The sequence below is a fragment of the Pan troglodytes genome, chromosome 7 (assembly GCF_028858775.2).
Source record: "Pan troglodytes isolate AG18354 chromosome 7, NHGRI_mPanTro3-v2.0_pri, whole genome shotgun sequence".
NCBI lineage: Eukaryota > Metazoa > Chordata > Mammalia > Primates > Hominidae > Pan > Pan troglodytes.
Window position 1 is genome coordinate 56567502 of NC_072405.2, and position 20497 is coordinate 56587998.

At 43.4% G+C, this 20497-nt stretch overlaps 1 protein-coding gene across 2 annotated transcripts in view; it reads left to right on the top strand.

Moving 5' to 3' along the window:
- UBE2V2 (ubiquitin conjugating enzyme E2 V2) overlaps window positions 1-20497 on the top strand; it is a 53161-nt gene that overhangs the window by 11900 nt on the left and 20764 nt on the right. Inside the window, exon 2 of one of the 2 annotated variants that reach the window (XM_063817089.1) lies at window positions 14585-14780. The exons of the other annotated variant lie outside the window; for it this stretch is intronic. The gene's annotated coding sequence lies outside the window, so the exon portion shown is untranslated. The remainder of the gene's footprint in view (window positions 1-14584; window positions 14781-20497) is intronic. 2 annotated transcript variants of the gene reach the window in all.

Sequence of the window (20497 nt, forward strand, 5' to 3'; positions counted from 1 at the left end):
CAAACTCCTGGGCTCAAACAATTTTCCCTCCTTGGCCTTTCAGAATGCTGGGATTATAGGGTCTTGTTCTCTCTTGATTTCCATTTGCATGGCATATCTTTTTCCATTCCTTCACCTTCAGTCTACATGTGTCCGTACAGGTGAGGTGAGTCTCTTGTTGGCAGCATATAGTTGAGTCTTGTTTTTTTTAACCATTCAGTCACTCTATGTCTTGATTAAATAATTTAATTCATTTACATTTGGAGTAATTATTGATAGATGAGTTAATACTGCCATCCTGTTAATTGTTTCCTATTTGTTTTGTAGCTCCTTTCTTCCTCTCCTATGGTCTTCTTTGGTGGTTGATTTTCTCTAGTAGTATGTTTTTGATTCCTCGCCTTTTTATTTTTTGAGACAGTGTGTTGCTCTGACCTGATCATAGCTCACTATAACCTCCAACTCATGGGCTCAAGCCATCTTCTTGCCTCAGCCTTTGGAGTAGCTAGGACTATAGGTGTGTGCCACCAAACCTGGCTAATTTTATTTTCCTGTAGATACGGGGTCTTGCCATGTTGCACAAGCTGGTTTGAACTCCTGGGCTGGAGTGATCCTCCTGCCTCAGCCTCCTGAGTAGCTAGGAATGCAGGCATGTGCCACTATGCCCAGCTAATTTTTTTTTTTTTTTTAAATTTTTGTAGAGACAACGTCTTGCTATATTGCCCAGGCTAGCTTTGAACTCCTGGCCTCAAGTGCTCCTCCCACCTTGGGCTCTAGAGCACTGGGGTTTCAGGCATGATCCACTCTGCTGGCTTGTTCTTGCTTTTTATGTTTTATCTATTATAGGTTTTTTTTTTTTGTTTTTTTTTAAGATGGATTTTCACTCTTGTTTCCCAGGCTGGAGTGCAATGGCGTGATCCTGGCTCACTGCAACCTCTGCCTCCTGGGTTCAAGCGATTCTCCTGTCTCAGCCTCCTTAGTAGTTGGGCTTACAGGCGGCCACCACCACGCCCAGCTAATTTTTTGTATTTTTAGTAGAGACAGGGTTTCACTGTGTTGGCTAGGCTGGTCTCGAACCCTTTTTTTTTTTTTTTTTTGAGATGGAGTCTCGCTCTGTCGCCCACGCTTTAGTGCAGTGGTGCAATCTTGGCTCACTGCAAGCTCTGCCTCCCAGGTTCACGCCATTCTCCTGCCTCAGCCTCCTGAGTAGCTGGGACTACAGGTGCCCACCACCACGCCCGGCTAATTTTTTGTATTTTTAGTAGAGATGGGGTTTCACCGTGTTAGTGAGGATGGTCTCAATCTCCTGACCTCGTGATCTGCCCGCCTTGGCCTCCCAAAGTGCTGGGATTACAAGCGTGAGCCACTGCGCCTGGCCGGTCCTGAACTCTTGACCTCAGGTGATCCACCCACCTCATCTTCCCAAAGTGCTGGGATTACAGGTATGAGCCAATGCGCCTGGCTCTCTTTTTTTTTTTGAGATGGAGTTTTGCTCTGTCACCCAGGCTGGAGTGCAGTGGTGTGATCTTGGCTCAGTGCAACCTCTGCCTCCTGGGTTCAAGCAATTCTCCTGCCTCAGCCTCCTGAGTAGCTGCCATTACAGGTATGCGCCACCACGTCTGGCTAATTTTTAGTAGAGACCGGGTTTTACCATGTTGGTCAGGCTGGTCTGGAACTCCTTACCTCAGATGATCCACCTGCCTCAGCCTCCCAAAGTGCTGGGATTGCAGGGGTGAGCCACCACGCCTGGCATATAGGTTTTTGCTTTGTGGTTACCATGAGGCTTACAGAAAAGATCTTACAGTTACAAAAGGTTATTTTAAGCTAATAACAACTTAGCCTTGATGGCCTAAAAAATCCTTTATACTTTTACCCTACTCTCCCATTTTGATGTCACAGTTTGGATCTTTTTTTTTTTTTGGAGACAGTGTCGTTCTTGTCACCCAGGCTGGAGTGCAATGATCTGATCTTGGCTTACTGCAACCTTCGCCTCCCGGGTTCATGTGATTCTCCTGCCTCAGCCTCCTGAGTAGCTGATTACAGGCGGCTGCCACCACACCCCACTAATTTTTGTATTTTTAGTGGAGATGGGGTTTCACCATGTTGGCTAGGCTGCTCTCGAACTCCTGACCTCAGGTAATCCACCTGCCTTGGCCTCTCAAAGTGCTGGGATTACAGGCATGAACCACCATGCCCAGCCTGCATCTCTTTATATTGCATATTCCTTTACAAATTATTGTAGTTACTTTCAATAGTTTTGTCTTTTAACCTTCCTACTAAAGATACAAGTAATTTACACTCCACCATTACAGTATTAGTGTATTCCGAAGTTGACCTTGTGTTTACTTTTCCCAGTGAGTTTTATACTTTCAGATGTTTTTGTGTTACTCACCAGTATCCTTTTCTTTCAGCTTGAAGAACTTCCCATAGCATTTCTTGTAAGGCAGGTCTTGTGGTGATAAACTCCTTCAGCTTTTGCTTGCCTGAGAAAGTCTTTATCCTTTGTTTCTGAAGAACAGCTTTGTCCTGGGACAGACAGCTTTGTCTAAAGGACAGATTTTTTCCTGGTCGCATTTTTTTTTTTTTTTAAAGAGAGACAAGGTCTGTTGCCCAGACTGGTCTTGAACTCTTGGGCTTAAGTGATCTGCCTGCCTCAGCCTCCCAAAGTGCTGGGGTTACAGGTGTGAGCCCAGCCCCTGCGAGCGCTTTAAATGTATCATCTCACTCTCCCCTGGCCTCTTAAGTTTTCTGTTGAGAAGTCTGCTGCTAGGTATATTGGAAGTCCCTTATATGTTATTTGCTTCTTTTCTCTTGCTGCCTTGAGGATTCTCTCTTTGTCTTTGATCTTTGACAGTTTGGTTATAACATGTCTTGGAGGAGTCTTATTTGGGTTGAATCTGGTTGGAGACCCTTCAACCTGTAGCCATATACTTATAACTTTCTCCATATTTGTACAGTTTTTTTGCTACTTTTTCTTTAGATATACTTTTTTTTTTTTGAGACAGAGTATTGCTCTATCGCCAGGCTGTAGTGCGGTGACGCGATCTTGGCTCACTGCGACCTCTGCCTCCTGGGTTCAAGTGATTCTCCTGCCTCAGCCTCCTGAGTAGCTGTGACTACACGCACGCACCACCACGCTCAACTGATTTTGGTATTTTTAGTAGAGACGGGGTTTCACCATGTTTGCCAGGCTGGTCTTGAATTCCTGACATCAGGTGATCCACCTGCCTCGGCCTCCCAAAGTGCTGGGATCACAGGTGTGAGCCACCATGCCCAGCCTAACATGAAACTTGATAGAAGTGGATATGAGGCATGCAAATTAGAATAAACAGTAACATTCAGTGTTCAGGCTGGGCGCAGTAGTGGCTTACGCCTGTAATCCCAGCACTTTGGAAGGCCAAGGCAGGAGGATCACTTGAGGTCAGGAGTTTGAGACCAGCCTGGCCAACATGGTGATACCCTATCTCTATTAAAAATACAAAAAAAAAATTAGCCAGGCATGATGGTGCTTGCTTATAGCTCCAGCTACTTGGGAGGCTGAGGTGGGAGAATCACTTGAATCCAGGAGGCAGAGGTTGCATTGAGCCAAGATTGCGCCACTGTATTCCAGCTTGGGTGGCAGAGTGAGACCCTGTCTCAAAAAAACAACAAAAAAAAATCAATGTTTGAAAGTTTGTTTCAAACGTAGTTCTCTTTTTCAAAGAGCTGATTAAAATAAGTCTTTGACATATGTAAGATGGGACTTCAGGACTGGGTTTGGGAGTGCTTTATTCTTGTTTATAAAGTCTTAGCTGATTTGTGTGAGAGCAGATGGTATTTTCAGTAAGCTGGAACTCAGCAGCTGTTTCAAACCTTAGAAGGAGATAAATCCTTGTGGCTGTGTATAGGTACTTTTAAATAGAAATAGAAAAAACAGTTTAATAGAATATATGTTATGGATTGCCTGGACTCTAGACCAAGTTCATTTTATAGATAAGCAGTAGAAATACAGATATGAAATGGCTTTTGCAGGAGTTTTTAGCTAGATGTTGAGTCCAGAGCTGGTATCTTGATTTAAGACTCTTGGCTGGGTATGGTAGCTCATGCCTGTAATCCCAGCACTTTGGGAGGCCAGGGCAGGTGGATCACCTGAGGTCAGGAGTTCGAGACCAGCCTGACCAACATGGAGAAACCCCGTCTCTACTGAAAATACAAAATTAGCTGGGCATGGTGGCACATGCCTGTAATCCCAGCTACTCAGGAGACTGAGGTAGGAGAATCGCTTGAACCCGGGAGATGGAGGTTGTGGTGAGCCGAGATCGCACCATTGCACACCAGCCTGGGCAACAAGAGCTAAACTCCGTCTCAAAAAAAAAAAAGAGATTCTTAAATACTGCTTCTGTATCACACTGTATCCTACGTATGCCTTGGTTGCTTTTATTTCCTGGAAACCCAGTGATGTTATTTTACAGATAAATGCCGTTAAGGATCAAGACAAAATACTTGATAGAGTCTAAAGGCATTAATAGAATATTAAAACTCCATGTTCTTTTAAGGTGTGAAGGATTTTATTGAAATGAGTAACAAAAATTTAGAAAAAGCGATTTCAGTGGCTAAATGCTGGTCAATATTCACATAAATCTTTTTTGTAAGCACATATTTGGTATTGCAGGTAAATACATATATATTATTTGTTCCCTTACTGATTTTTTTTTTTTTTTAGAATGAGTCTTGTTCTGTTGCCCGGGCTGGAGTGCAGTGGTGCAATCTCAGCTCACTGCAACCTCCGCTTCCTGGGTTCAAGTGATTCTCCAGCTTCAGCCTCCTGAGTAGCTGGAACTACAGGCGTGTGCCACCACGCCCGGCTAGCTTGTTGTATTTTTAGTAGAGATGGGGTTTCACCGTGTTAGCCAGGAGATGGTCTCGATCTCCTGACCCTCATGATCTGCCTGCCTTGGCCTCCCAAAGTGCTGGGATTACAGGCGTGAGCCACCATGCCTGGCCAGTGATTCTTATAAATCTGTGATTTTCTTTTTTTTTGAGATGGAGTCTCACTCTGTCATCCAGGCTGGAGTGTAGTGGTGCGATCTCGGCTCACTGCAACTTGTGCAGGGTTCAAGCAATTCTCCTGCCTCAGCCTCCTGAGTAGCTGGGATTACAGGTGTGTGCCACCACACTTAGCTGATTATTATTATTTTTTTTTTGTATTTTAGTAGAGAAAAGGGTTTCACCATATTGACCAGGCTGGTCTTGAACTCCTGACATCAAGTAATCCGCCCGCCTTGGCCTCCCAAAGTGTTGGGATTATAGGCGTGAGCCACCGTGCCTGGCCTAAATCTGGATTTTCTTTTTTTTTTCTTTCTTTTTTTTTTGAGATGGAGTCTTGCTCTGTCGCCCAGGCTGGAGTGCAGTGGCGTGATCTCGGCTCACTGCAAGCTCCGCCTCCTGGGTTCACGCCATTCTCCTGCCTCAGCCTTCCGAGTAGCTGGGACTATAGGCACCCGCCACCACGACCGGCTAATTTTTTTGTATTTTTTGTAGAGTCGGGGTTTCTCCGTGTTAGCCAGGATGGTCTCAATCTCCTGACCTCGTGATCCGCCTGCCTTGGTCTCCCAAAGTGCTGGGATTACAGGCGTGAGCCACCGCACCAGGCTCTGGATTTTCTATCTGAGGTTTATCTAAGGGAGGGGAGGGAAAGGGAGGTTATTGGGAGTGTTTTAAGTGTTTGATAGAAACGTATCTCTGTATCAGAGGTAGAATTTACAACCTGATGAGTTATCGTAAACATTTCAGTATTGCAGCTGTTATTCCTAAAGTGACCCTTTAGAATATTTAGTACTGTTCCTTTCTTTTTTTTTTCATTTTATTCTTCCTTTTACCCTTCCCCAAGTAGGCTGCCTCTAGATAAAACTGTATATTATCGGGTAGGAAGAACTTGGTTCCAGGAGTTTTGGGACTGGGAAGATTGGACAACAGCTATGTAACCCGGGCTTCTTATTCTCTCTAGGGCTTATGAAGTGGTTACTAAAATCTAAAGTTCTATGGAAAAGGGCCAGTTTCCTCTAGGATTTGACCACACCTTTGAGGGATGCTTCATAAGAAAGCTGAACTTCTGGTGGATGGAGATGTAAATGAATATTGAGTTTGGTTTCAGGGAGCTGTTGTTTCAAAACAACTTTACTGAGATATAATTCACATACCATACAGTTGTCTATTTAAAGTGTACAATTCACTGATTTCTGGCATGTTCACAGATATATGTAACTGTGGTCATTTTAGAACATTTTATCACCTCAGAAAGAAACTCTGTACCCTTTAGCTCTCACTGTTCTATACCTCCAAACCTCAGCCCCTGACTACTATAATCTGTCTCAATAGATATACCCATTCTGTACTTTCATATGTGTAGAGTCATATATTATGTGGTCTTTTGTGACTGGCTTCTTTCACTTAGTGTAATGTTTTTAAGGGTCATCCATGTTGTAGCATGTATCAGTATTTACATGTTTTTATGGCTGAAGAATATTCCACTGCATTGGATACACCACATTTTTGTTTATTCATTCATCATGTTGGTGGTGTTTTCCACCATCTGGCTATTGGGAATAAGGCTGCTGTAAACATTGATGTACACGTTCCCCCCCACCCCCCCGCTTGAGTAGATACCTAGGAGTGGAACTGCTGGGTCATGTTAACTATGTTTAGCTGTTTGAGGAACTGCTAGGCTGTTTTCCAAAGGGAGACTTCTTTTTTTTCGAGACAGAGTCTCGCTCTGTTGCCCAGGCTGGAGTGCAGTGGTGTGATCTCAGTCCACTGCAACCTCAGCCTCTTGGGCTCAAGTGATCCTCCTGCCTCAGCCTCCCACGTAGCTTGGATGCCACATAGCTTGGATGACAAGCCTGCGCTACCATGCCTGTCTAATTTTTGTATTTTTAGTAGAGACTGGGTTTTGCCAAGTTGGCCAGGCTGGTCTTGATCTCTTGACCTCAAGTGATCTCCCTGCCTTGAACTCCCAAAGTGCTGGGATTACAGGCATGAGCCACTCTGCCCGGGCCCAAAAGGAGACCATTTTATATTCCTACCAGCAGTATATGAAGGTCCCAGTTTATCCACATCCTTACCAACACTTATTATCTGACTTTGATTCTAGCCATTCTAGTGGGTGTTAAGTGGTATCTCATTGCGGTTTTGACTTGCATTTCCCTGATAACTAGTGATATTGAGTATCTTTTCATGTGCTTACTAGTTTTTATTTATTTATTTAATTTTTTGAGACAGGTTCTTGTTCTGTTGTCCAGGCTGGAATGTAGTGGTGCAGTCTTGGCTTACTGCAGTCTCCACCTCCTATACCCAAGTGATTCTCCTGCCTCAGCCTCCTGAGTAGCTGGGAGTGCAGGCATGCGCCTTTATGCCTGGGTAATTTTTGTATTTTTAGTAGAGATGGTGTTTCACCATGTTGCCCAGGGTGGTCTTGAATTGCTTGGCTCAAGTGATCCACCTGCCTCAGCCTCCCAGAATTGTGGCATTACAGGCGTAAGCCACTGCACCTGGCCCTTTACTGGCTATTTATATATCTTCTTTGGAGAAATGTCTATTCAGATTCTTTATTCATTTTTTTTTTGTTTTTGAGACGGAGTCTCGCTCTCGCCCAGGCTGGAGTGCAATGGCGCGGTCTTGGCTCACTGCAACCTCTGCCTCCTGGGTTCAAGCGATTCTCCTGCCTCAACCTCCCAAGTAGCTGGGATTACAGGTGCCCACCACCACGCCTGGCTAATTTTTGTATTTTTAGTAGAAATGGGATTTCACCATGTTGGCCAGGCTGGTCTTGAACTGCTGACCTCGTGATCTGCCTGCCTTGGCCTCCCAAAGTGCTGGGATTTACAGGCATGAGCCACTGTGCCTGGCCCCTTTACTCATTTTTATTTATTTATTCATTTTTGAGCTGGAGTCTTGCATTGTCATCCAGGCCGGAGTGCAGTGTCATGATCTCAGCTCATTGCAACTTCCATCTCCCAGGTTCAAGTGATCCTCCCACTTTAGCCTCCAGAGTAGTTAGGATTACAGGTGTGTGCCACCACACCCGGCTTTTTTTTTTTTTTTTTTTTTGAGACAGAGTTTCGTTCTCGTTGCCCAGGCTGGAGTGCAATGGCGCAATCTTGGCTCACTGCAACCTCTGCCTCCTGAGTTCAAGCAATTCTCCTGCCTCAGCCTCTCAAATAGCTGGGATTACAGGCATGTGCCACCACACCTGGCGAATTTTGTATTTTTATTAGAGATGGGGTTTCACCATGTTGGTCAGGCTAATCTCGAACTCCTGACCTCAGGTGATCTGCCCACCTCGGCCTCCCAAAGTGCTGGAATTACAGGCGTGAGCCACTGTGTCCAGACCAACACAGCTAATTTTTTTTGTAGTTTTAGTAGAGACGGAGTTTCACCATGTTGGCCAGGCTTGTCTCAAACTCCTGACCTCAAGTGATCTGCCTACCTCGGCCTCCCAAAGTGTTGGGATTACAGGTGTGAGCTACTGCACCCGACCCCTTTACCCATTTTTAAATTGGGCTGTTTGTCTTTTTATTGTTGAGTTATCGGAGTTCTTTATATATTCTGGATACAAGTCCTTTATCAGTTGTATGGTTTGCAAGTATTTTCTTTCATTCTGTAGATTGTCTTCACTTTCTTGATGTTGTCCTTTGGAACCCAAAAGTTTAAAATTTTGATGAAGACCAATTAATTTTTTTCTACTTCAATTAAATGCAGATTCTGGCTTTTTGTATGTAGCTCATCATCTAGCTGGTACTTTGTTTTAAAAACAATAATGTTCAGGCCAGGTGCAGTAGGAGGCCAAGGTAGGCAGATCACTTGAGGTCAGGAGTTTGAGAGCAGCCTGGGCAACATACCGAGATCCTGTCTCTACAAAAAAATTAAAAAATCAGCTGGGCACAATGCTGTGTGCCTATAGTTCCAGCTCCTCAGGAGGCTAAGGCAGGAGGATCACTTGTGCCCAGAAGTTCGAGGTTGCAGTGAGACATGATTGTACCACTGCCCACCAGCCTGGGCAACAGAGTAAGACCCTGTCTCTAAAATGAACACACAAACATCAGAGAACCATGTTTCATGCAGGATATGGTCAGAAACTAAAATATAAATGAATAAAAACAACCTGATGAAGTACTGTGAATTCTAGTTGATGCTCTGGTTGTGATTACTGTATGACAGAAGGGCAGGAGTCTGAGCTCTTCTTGCCAGGTGAGGTTTAATCTCACTAAAAAAAGTTCCATAGCCAGATACCATGCATACTGTAAACAGTTTTATTCTTTGGAAGTAGTATAATTATGCCAGAGTTTTTCAATTTATGGATTGGAATGTTCTTGAAAAGTACAGACAGTGCATTGCTTGGTGTACTGCTCTTCATGCCATTGTCATCTGCTACCTAAATTATTGATTGTTGTTTACTAAACAGTACTGATGTAAATGGTTATGTCCTCAGAGGAAATACTTATGTTATTGAGAAGTCTTTAATTTTCTCAAGTTTTTACCTCATAAACAGTGATTTGGAGAGATATCTGTTTATTTTGCTTAATATGGCTTTCTGACTGTGGAAGCCAGCTACAGCTTCCTGGACTCACAGGTGAGCAGTTATGCCCATTTAATAGTCTCCGTTAGAAGACCTCACATCTTTTAAAGTGCATGCCATCCTAATTTTACTTAGAAATTAAAACTAGAGAGGAACCAGAATATATTAGCTTACTTAACTTTCTTCCACTCCCTAGTGTATTCTAAGGGAAGTCTCCCTTGATAGTTCTGCAATAAACATTCTTAGCTACCTCACTGGAGAATGTGAAGTAACTGCTATATTCATTGGCTTATCTCATTGGGATATCTGTAGTGTATCCAGGTGAAATCTTCTGCAATAACTTACTGCATTATATTTGGATGTATTCACTTACATGGTTGTCTTCCCCACTAGATAGTAATGTCCTGGGGAAAGGATTCTGTGTTCAGTATCAGCAACATCTGCTGTCAGTTTATACATATTGAGAGAAAGATTAAAAACAAACATTTGCCATGAATTCACCAGGTGTTTATCAAGTGCCTGTTGTGTCATCATTTTCTATGGTACAGTTTCTTTCTATGTCAGAGATTTAATAATGAGAAAATAAAGGACTCAAGTAAAACCTAGCTTTTCAGGCTGGGCGCAGTGGCTTACGCTTCTAATCCCAGCATGTTGGGAGGCCCAGGCAGGCAGATCACTTGAGCCCAGGAGTTCGAGACCAGCCTGGGCAACATGGCGAAACCCCGTCTCTACTAAAAATATAAAAATTAGCTGGATGTAGTGGCATGCGCCAGTGGTGCCAGCTACTTGTGGGGCTGAGGTGGGAGAATTGCTTAAGCCTGGGAGGTGGAGGTTGCAGTGAGTTGAGATCATGTACTCCAGCCTGGGTGACAGAGTGAGACCCTGTCTCAAAAACAAAAAACAAAACAAAAACTGGCTAGGCATGGTGGCTCACTCCTGTAATCCCAGCACTTTGGGAGGCTGAGGTGGGCGGATCACTTGAAGTCAGGAGTTTGAGACCAGTTTGGCCAACATGGTGAAACCCCGTCTCTACTAAAAATACAAAAATTAGCCAGGAGTAGTGGTACATGCCTGTAGTCCCAGCTATTTGGGAGGCTGAGGTGGGAGAATCTCTTGAACCTGGGAAGTGGAGGTTGCAGTGAGCTGAGATTGCACCATTGCCCTTCATTGTGGCTCTGGGCCACAGAACGAGACTCTGTCTCAAAAATAAAAAACCAAAACACAAAAACAAAAATTAGCCAGGTGTGGTGGCAGGCACCTGTAATCCCAGCTACTTGGGAGGCTGAGCCAGGAGAAGCACTTGAACCCGGGAGGCAGAGGTTGCAGTGAGCTGAGATGGTGCTACTGCACTCCAGCCTGGGTGACAGAGCAAGACTCTGTCTCAAAACAAACAAACCCCCCCAACAACAACAACAAAAAACAACTTAGCCTTTCCTTTTTGTAGATTGTAATATTTCACTGTTTTATTTTTAGTTTGCTTTTCTGAAGTAAAACTACTAAAAGAATATTTTAGTTCATATATATTCATTAAATCTAAAATCATGAAGCCGCTTATTTTCCCCTTATCTAGCTGAGTTAATATCTAACAAATAGATTCTAAATGAACTCTCCATATAGGTGGTGATCTTTTGGCAGTGGCTGGGGGTAGGGTGGTTTTGGTTACAACCTAAAGAGTAACAGTAGTATGATTAATTTCTCCTGTATGTAATGTATTCTCCACACCACAGAATTGAGATACTTTGCAAATCCTCTAATCCGAGGTTTTTCCACTTGGGTTTGAAAGTGTAGTACAGATGCTTCAGATGTACGAAGTTTGACTTGAATTTGTTTTTTTCTTTTTTGAGACGGAGTCTTGCTCTGTCACCCAGGCTGGAGTGTGGTGATGTGATCTTGGCTCACTGCAACCTCCGCCTCCCAAATTCAAGCGATTCTCCTGCCTCAGCCTCCCGAGTAGAGGTGTGTGCCACCACCTCGGCTAATTTTTTGTATTTTTAGTAGAGACGGGGGTTTCACCATGTTATCCAGGATGGTCTCAATCTCCTGACCTCATGATCCACCCGCCTTGGCCTCCCAAAGTGCTGGGATTGCAGGTGTGAGTAAATTTTGTTTTTATAAATTACATTTTTTCCTGCTATATTTCATCAATTCTAAAACACATTGAAATATCTGAAGTGGATATATGTGTTATAGTTTAATTGGTAGAGTGTTTAAATTTTTTAAAATTATGGTATCATGTAGTTGGTTATGCCATGTTAGATTTGATCAAAGACAGTATTTAAAAAAACTGTTAAGATGCCCACATTGAGGTGAATATATAATAGATTTCAAATACTGGATTCTACAAACATACTGACGTGTTCTCATTTGTTAACTGAATACTAAGCAATTGTGATCAATTTAAACTTAAATGTATTCTATTGAAATATATTTTTAATCTCATACAATTTTTTGAAATATTTTAGAGGCTAAAGTTGAAAATTGGTTTATCTGGTAAACCTTCATTTCAGCAAAAGAATATTACCTTCTGATTTTTTTTGGTGAATTATATAAATATAGTTTTTAATATTAAATCTATTTGTATAAATTCACAGTGTCTGAATGATGGATGTATTTCAAATTTAAAGTTCAGAAAAAGTGTAGCTGGGCATGGGGCTCACACCTGTAATCTCAGTACTTTGGGAGGCTGAGGCAGGAGGACCCCTTGAGCCTGGGAGTTTGAGACCAGCCTGGGCAGCCTAGCAAGACCTTGTCTCTACTAAAAATATTTTAAAAATTAGCTGCGTGTGGCGGTGCATGCCTGCAGTCCCAGCTACTCTGGAGGCTGACGTGGAAGGATCTCTTGAGCCTAGGAGTTTGAGGCTGTAGTGAGCCATGATCGCACCACTGCACTTCAGCCGTGGCGACAGAGTCCCTGTCTCAAAACAAACACACAGACACACATGCACACACACCCCAGCATATGCTTTGATGTCAATAATTGTGTATTATTGACATTATTGACATTATTAATGTCAACAAATAGTGTTCTTGAGAGTGGGGTTGTAACTGATGTTTTTGAAACAGCCAGTGGGGGTTATGGGCCCAGTTAGGATTCTGGAACAGTTTTCCTGAGTGTAGAACTGTGGTGGGGCTTATGATTCATACTCATTTCTTTGCTGGATGAGTGTTAAAAACGGATAGGATGGCAGACCCACTCAGCAAGGAATTCCACTGAGGATACCTTGAAAGGAGCAGGGGCATACCATCCAGAGCACAAGACAGAGTAAAGTTATCACATGAAGGACTCATTTGCTTGTAAAGACTTGACTTTTCTTAGTGTCCTCAGATATTCTAACAACTTTACAAGGCAAAAAGACTCAGTGATTTTTTAATTCTTTTTCCATTTTTTTTTCCTGAGATGGTGTCTTTCTCTGTTGCCCAGGCTGGAGTGCAGTGGTGTGATGTCAGCTCACTGCAACCTCTGCCTCCCAGGTTCAAGCGATTCTCCTGCCTCTGCCACCTGAGTAACTGGGATTATGGGCTTTCACCACCACGCTGGCTAATTTTTGTATTTTTAGTAGAGATGGGGTTTCACCGTGTTGGCCAGGCTGGTCTCGAACTCCTGGACTCAAGTAATCCTCCTGCCTTGGCCTCCCAAAGTGCTGGGACTACAGGCATGAGCCACCACACCTGGCTCATTCCTTGTTTTTTTAAAATAAAATTTATTCTGTGTATTTAAGGCATATATATCATGTTATGAGATATATAGGAAAATGGTTACTATAGTGAGTCAAATTAACATATTCATCATCTTACAGTTACCTGTTTTCCTCCCTGTGGCAAGAGCAAAATTCCTGACTATAGCAAACTCTTATTAAAAGTCCTCATGGCTGGGTGCGGGCTCATATCTATAATCCTAGCACTTTGGGAGGCTGAGGCAGGCTGATCACTTGAACCCAGGAGTTCGAGACTAGCCTGGGCAACATGGCAAAACCCCGTCTCTACAAAAAATACAAAAATTACCTTGCATGTTGGCATGCGACTGTAGTCCCAGCAACTTGGGAGGCTAAGGTGGGAGGATCGCTTGAGCCTAGGTGGATGAGGCTGCAGTGAGTTTTGATTAAGCCACTGTGCTCTAGCCTGGGCAATAGAGGGAGACCCTGTTGCTAAAAAAAAGAAGAAAGTCCTCATGCTGTTGATTAGATCTGCAGACTTGTTCATCCTACATAGCTGCTACTTTGTATCCCTTGATCTATAGCTCCCTATTTCCTTTCCAGCTCCAACCTTGGTAACCACTGTTTTTATTCTGTCTTAATATTTGACCTCTGTTTTCTTTTCCTTTTTTTTTTTTTTTTTGAGATGGAGTATCGCACTGTCACCGGGCTGGAGTGCAGTGGTGCCATCTTGGCTCACTGCATCCTCCACCTCCTGGGTTAAAGCGATTCTCCTGCCTCAGCCTCCCAAGTAGCTGGGATTACAGATTCCCGCCACCATGACGCCAGGCTAATTTTTTTGTATTTTTAGTAGAGATGGGGTTTCACTATGTTGGCCAGGCTGGTCTCGAACTCCTGACCTTGTGATCCCCCTGCCTTGGCCTCCCAAAGTGCTGGGATTACAGGCGTGAGCCACCGCACTTGCCCTGTTTTCTTTTTTTAAAGATTCCTCACTCCCAATGAATTTTAAAAGTCAATTGTAGTTTGTCTTTGGATCCATACTGATGTATACATGAGAGTTTTTTTTAATAATTATGATCAAAATATATGTGCTGCTATTAGGTCTCCCCCACCCCCCTTTTTTTTAACTTATACACAATTAATATAATTCATGTAGTTTAAAATGCCTTTATATAATATTTTAAATTATGTGACATAGTTTGCCTGAATGTATACCAATTGGCCTCTTAAGTTTTTGCACTGCCAAATAAACATTTTTGTTCAGATTGCTTTTCCAACCCCCCCTCCCTTCATTTATTTATTGCTGTGTAACAAATTACATCAAAACTTTGTGGCTTCAAACGATGATTGATTTTTTTCTTATGGGAGTTGACTGGGTGGTTCTTCTGCTGGTTTCACTTAGAGTCACTCATCTGGTTGCATCAGCTGGTGAAGGGATAGGCTTGTTGCCCGGGACGCCTTGCTCCCCCTCCCTGCAGCCTCTCCAGGTGGCCAGTTAGGACTTCCTCACATCCCGGTGGTGTCAGGGTTTTCAGAATTCTTACATGATGGTTGGCTTCCAAAAGAATGAAAGCAGAAGTTAGCATTCCTCTTACAAGGTGAGTGCCAGAACTGGCCTTAGCATTGCTGCTTCCCTATTTATTCTTTTTTTTTTTTTTTGGAGGTGGAGTCTCACTCTGTCGCCTAGGCTGTAGTGCAGTGGCACAATCTCAGCTCACTGCTACTTCTGCCTCCCGGGTTCAAGCGATTCTCATGTCTCAGCCTCCAGAGTAGCTGGGACTACAGGTGTGCACCACCATGCCCAGCTAATTTTTTTTTGGTATTTTTAGTAGAGACGGGGTTTCACCATATTGGACAGGTGATATACCCACCTTGGCCTCCCAAAGTGCTGGGATTACAGGCATGAGCCACCGCGCCCTGCCACTGCTCCCCTCTTCTACTGATAAAACAGGTAGGAAGGTTTGCACAGCTTCAAGGGGAGGAGGGGTGTGCCTGGGCCTGGAGGGTGGAGGATGGCTCACAGCACTCTGCAGGCATTCTGCGCCCTGTTTTTTTGTCCTGAGGGGAAATTTCACAAAGTAGCATTTAAGTCAAATCACAATACATATTTAAAAATTACTGTTTTTTATGTATGTGTGTGTGTGTGTGTGTGTGTGTGTGTATATATATGTATGTATGCTTTTTTTTTTTTTTTTTTGAGACTGGGCCCGGGTTCAAGTGATTCTCCTGCCTCAACCTCCGCAGGAGCTGGAATTACAGGTACATGCCACTATGCCAGAGCTACTCAGGAGGCTGAGGCAGGAGAATCACTTAAACTCATGAGGCGGAGGTTGCAGTGAGCTGAGATCATGCCGCTGCACTGTAGCCTGGGTGACAGAGTGAGACTCCGTCTCAAAAAAAAAATTGGAAGTTGTATACCTTGTAATTATTACTTTTCTCCCCTTGCCTTTAATTTCTTTCTTTCTTTTTTTTTTTTTTGAGACCGAATCTCACTCTGTCACCCAGGCTAGAGTGTGGTGGCGTGAACAAACATGGCTCACTGCAGCCTCTACCTCCCAGGCTCAAGTGATCCTTGCACGTTAGCCTCCGGAGCAGCTCAGACTACAGCTGTGCACCACCATGCCTGGCTAATTTTTGCATTTTTTGTAGAGATGGGGTTTTGCATGTTGCTCAGGCTTGTCTTGAACTCCTGGGCTCAAGCGATCCTCCCACCTTGGCCTCCCAAAGTGTTAAGATTACAGGTGTGAGCCACCACACCTGGCCAATTAAAAAAAAAATTTCTTAGGATAGGGTCATGTCTGATGTTCTTAAGTAGTGCTCCAAATGAAATGAAGGAATATTAAAGGAGGAGGAAAATCAGACTTCACTTACTAGTGGGAGGAATAGCAAAGAATTTGTGGCCATCTTTAATTTGGTATAGAGTATAATGATTCTTGACTCAAAAAATATATATATATTTTTTGAGACAGAGTCTCACTCTGTCACTGAGGCAGGAGTGCAGTGGTGCGATCTTGGCTCACTGCAACCTCTGCCACCTGGGTTCAAGAAATTCTCCTTCCTCAGCCTCCTGAGTAGCTGGGATTACAGGCACGCACCACCACGCCGGGCTAATTTTTTGTATCTTTAGGCTAGAGACGGGGTTTCATCATCTTGTCCAGGCTGGTCTTAAACTCCTGACCTTGTGATCCACCCGCCTTGGCCTCCCAAAGTGCTGGGATTACAGGCATGAGCCACTGCCTGGCCGACTCAAAAATATTTTTTCAATTGATGTTGATACATAATATTTTACATATTTTATGGGGGTACATGTGATCTTTCATTGTGTGCATAGAATGTATAGATCAAATCTCAGGGTATTTGTGGTATCCAGATTCTTGACTCATGACAGATAGTTAATATATATGAGCTGGCCAGGCGCGGTGGCTCACGCCTGTAATCCCAGCACTTTGGGAGGTCAAGGTGGGCGGATCACAAGGTCAGGAGTTTGAGACCAAGCCTGGCCAACATGGCGAAACCCTGTCTCTACTAAAAATACAAATATTAGCCAGGCATCGTGGCAGGCACCTGTAATCCCAGCTACTTGGAAGGCTGAGGCAGGAGAATCACTTGAACCCTGGAAGCGAAGGTTGCAGTGAGCCGAGATCGTGCCATTGCACTCTGTCCTGGGCGACAAGAGCAAGACTCTGTCTCAGAAAAATACATATATAGGTTATGAAGTTTTAGGAAGTGACATTTTGGGCATCACAGGGATTGGTTGTTTCTTTTAGAATCAGTCTATGAAAGGATAAGGCTTTAGAAATAATGTGTTTCAACAGGGATTCTGACTAGGGATAGAGGTGGGGGAAGGAAGCAAAGCGATAGGATTTCTCCTTTCTTTTGCCTCTTCTCCCCAGGGCAGTGGGTTGCCTTCCTGTACTAGGCTCTTGTGTGTTGGTCATTGAGATATATTGGGGTAGACAAAAAGTTGTATGTATACCACTGATACAGTTTAGTCGAAGTATGCAAAGTATAAAAAGAAAGCACTTTGCTCAGTCATCTGGCTAGGTTCTTAGTAGAGCAAAACTCTCGCTTTATGATGTTACCTCCTCCTTCTTACGCTTCTCCTTCTCTAATTGTGGTTTCTGTGTCTTGATGCCCTGCTGAACTTTAAGCTCCACAAGAGCAGGACTTTGACTATCATGGCTAGATCATGGGCCTAGCCACAATTCTTTGGCTCACAGTAGACATTAGGTGCTGTTAAAATGGAAATAAATAAATAAAACCAAAGAATTACAACAGCAAAATGAACCACAACTTTGTCTCAGTTAACTGAGTGCTTAACACTTCTTCCCTGATCATCCTATTTCTTGGTCTTTTATAACAGCTGATACTTTTCTCCTCCTCTTACCTCCCAATCCATTCCCACGTTGCAGCAAAGTGAAGTTTATGCTTAAAACCCCTCCCTGAATCCTCATTGCTGCAGATAAAGGCTGAATTGCTAAGGGTGCCCTTCCAGGCCATTTCTGACTCTTTGCTCTCATACTCAGTTGCAGTCCCCAAACATTGCCCAGCATTCTCTCTCTCTTTTGTAATGTCCTCCCCACGCCTTTTTTGGCTCCACCCGTCCAATCCTCCCTTTTCTTTTTAAATAAAATATTTCAAACACCAGGAAAATACGTGAATACACATATACCCACCCTGGCTATTCACATTCTAATAAATTCTTGCTTCAGATTGTTTTTTGGAAACAGAACATTTCTAGTACATTTAAAGTCCTATTTTCACTTCTCAGTCCTAGGCCACTTTCTCTTTGCCCAGAGGTCATCAATATCCTGATTTTTATTATTTGTATTTATTTATTTATTTTGAGACAGAGTCGGACTCCGTCACCCAAAATGGAGTGTAGTGGCGTGATCTTGGCTTACTACAACCTCTGCTTCCTGTGCAAGTGATCCTCCCGCCTTAGTCTCCTGAGTAGCTGGGACTACAGGTGCGCACCACCATGCCCAGCTAATTTTTTTTTTTTTGAGACAGAGTCTCGCTCTGTCTCCCAGGCTGGAGTGCAGTGGCGCAATCTTGGCTCACTACAACCTCTGCCTCCCAGGTTCAGGTGATTCTCCTGCCTCAGCCTCCCAGGTAGCTGGGACTACAGGCACACGCCACCATGCCTGGCTAATTCTTTTGTGTTTTTAGTAGAGATGGGGTTTCACCATGTTGGCCAGGCTGGTCTCGAACTCCTGACCTCAAATGATCCGCCTGCCTCAGCCTCTCAAAGTGCTGGGATTACAGGCGTGAGCTACCATGTCCAGCCACCCAGCGAGTTTTTTGTATTTTTAGTAGAGACAGGGTTTCACTGTGTTGACCAGGCTGGTGTCGAACTCAAGTGATTTGCCCATCTCAGTCTCCCAAAGTGTTGGGATTACAGGCATGAGCCACCACACCTGGCCCAATAATCCTGATTTTTTTTTTTTTTTTTTTTTGAGACAGAGTCTTGCTCTGTCACCCAGGCTGAAGTGCAGTGGCGTGATCCCAGCTCACCGCAACCTCTGCCTCTTGGGTTCATGCGATTCTCCTGCCTCAGGAGAATTTTTAGTAGAGATGGGTTTGTATTTTTAGTAGAGACGGGTTTGACCATGCTGGCCAGGCTGGTCTCGAACTCCTGCCCTCAGGTGATCCACCTGCCTTGGCCTCGTAAAGTGTTGGGATTACTGGCGTGAGCCACCGTGCCTCGCCCGACCCCTGATTTTTAAATATCTTTTCCACTAACACCTTTATACTTTTTGCTACATATGTATATATGTATAAAAACTATGTTTATTTATAGCTTCGATACCAGTTTATTCTAATCGCAGCAGTGAATGAACTTCCAATATCTACACGTTTGCCCAGATCAAGAATTATCAGACTTAGTATTTGTCAGTTTGGTGGCTAGAATAAGCCGTTATGATTCCCTGATTACTGATGAGGTTGAACATATTTTTATGTTTGTTGGTCATTACTGTTTTCTGTAAACCTTATTCCTAATATGTTCTCATTGTTCTCTAGGGTTTTCTTTTCCTTGTTGATTTCTAGGAGGAATTATTTCTGTATTTTGAATAACGTTCTTGTCTTCTATATGTTATTCACATCCTTTTTCAGTCTGTGGCTTATCTTTTCATTTAATCTGCCTATAATTGATTTTTATGTATACTATGAGATCAGATTGGGTTCTAATTTTATTTTTTCATATTGGTAAAATGTTCCAACACCATTAACTTTTCCTACTTTTTTTTTTCTTCTCTTTTGAGACAGGGTTTCACTCTGTGGCGCAGGCTGGAGTGCAGTGGTGTGATCACAGATCACTGCAGTCTTGACCTCCCTGGGCTCAGGTGATCCCCACCTCTGAATAGCTGGGACCACAGGCATGTGCCAGCTACCACACCTGGCTAATTTTTGTATTTTTTTGTAGAGATGGGGTCTTGCCACGTTGCCCAGGCTGGTTTCCAACTCCTGGGCTCAGTTGATTGGCCTACCTTTGCCTCCCAAAGTGCTGGGTTTACAAGTGTGAGCCACCATGCCCAGCCTTTTCTACTTTTTTTTTTTTGTTTTCTTTTGAAATAACTTCAGATTTGCAGAAAAGTTAACATAAGTAGTACGAAGGATTCCCATATACCTTCATGCAGATCCATCAAATGTTAATGTTTAACATTTTTGCTTGCTCTTGTGTGTACTCTCTCTTCCCCCCTCCCTTCACATTCGATTTTGTTTTTTGGGGGAACCATTCAAGGGTAAGTTAACAGATACTGTCTCTTCACCCCTACATTCTTCAACTAGGACATTTTCTTACAATAGAATTATCAAAATCAGGAAATTAATGTTGATAGAGGACTATTATCTACCAGCCCTATTCAGATTTCACCACTACTGTTCTTTAAAGCAAAATAATGATAATAATATTTTTCCTGATACCAAGATTGCATTTGGTTGTCATGCCTCTATTCTCTTTACTGACTTTTAGTGTTGCCTCTACTAAGAAGCACATTTTCATATATGATATGTCTGCTTTGGGGCTTTTCTTTTTCATTAGTCTGTCCATTTCTGTACTGATTCCATATTTTCTTAATGATTTCTTTAGCTGATGAGGAAGTCTTAAAATCTAGGAAAGTGTCCCCTCTGTTTTTTCTTTTTTTGTTTTGTTTTTGTTTTTGAGACAGTCTTGCTGTGTCTCCCGGGCAGGGGCTTGATCTCGGCTCACTTCAGCCTCCACCTCCTGGGTTCAAGCGATTCTGCAGCAGCCTTCCAAGTAGCTGGTTGGGATTACAGGTGTGCACCAGCATGCCCGGCTTATTTTTGTATT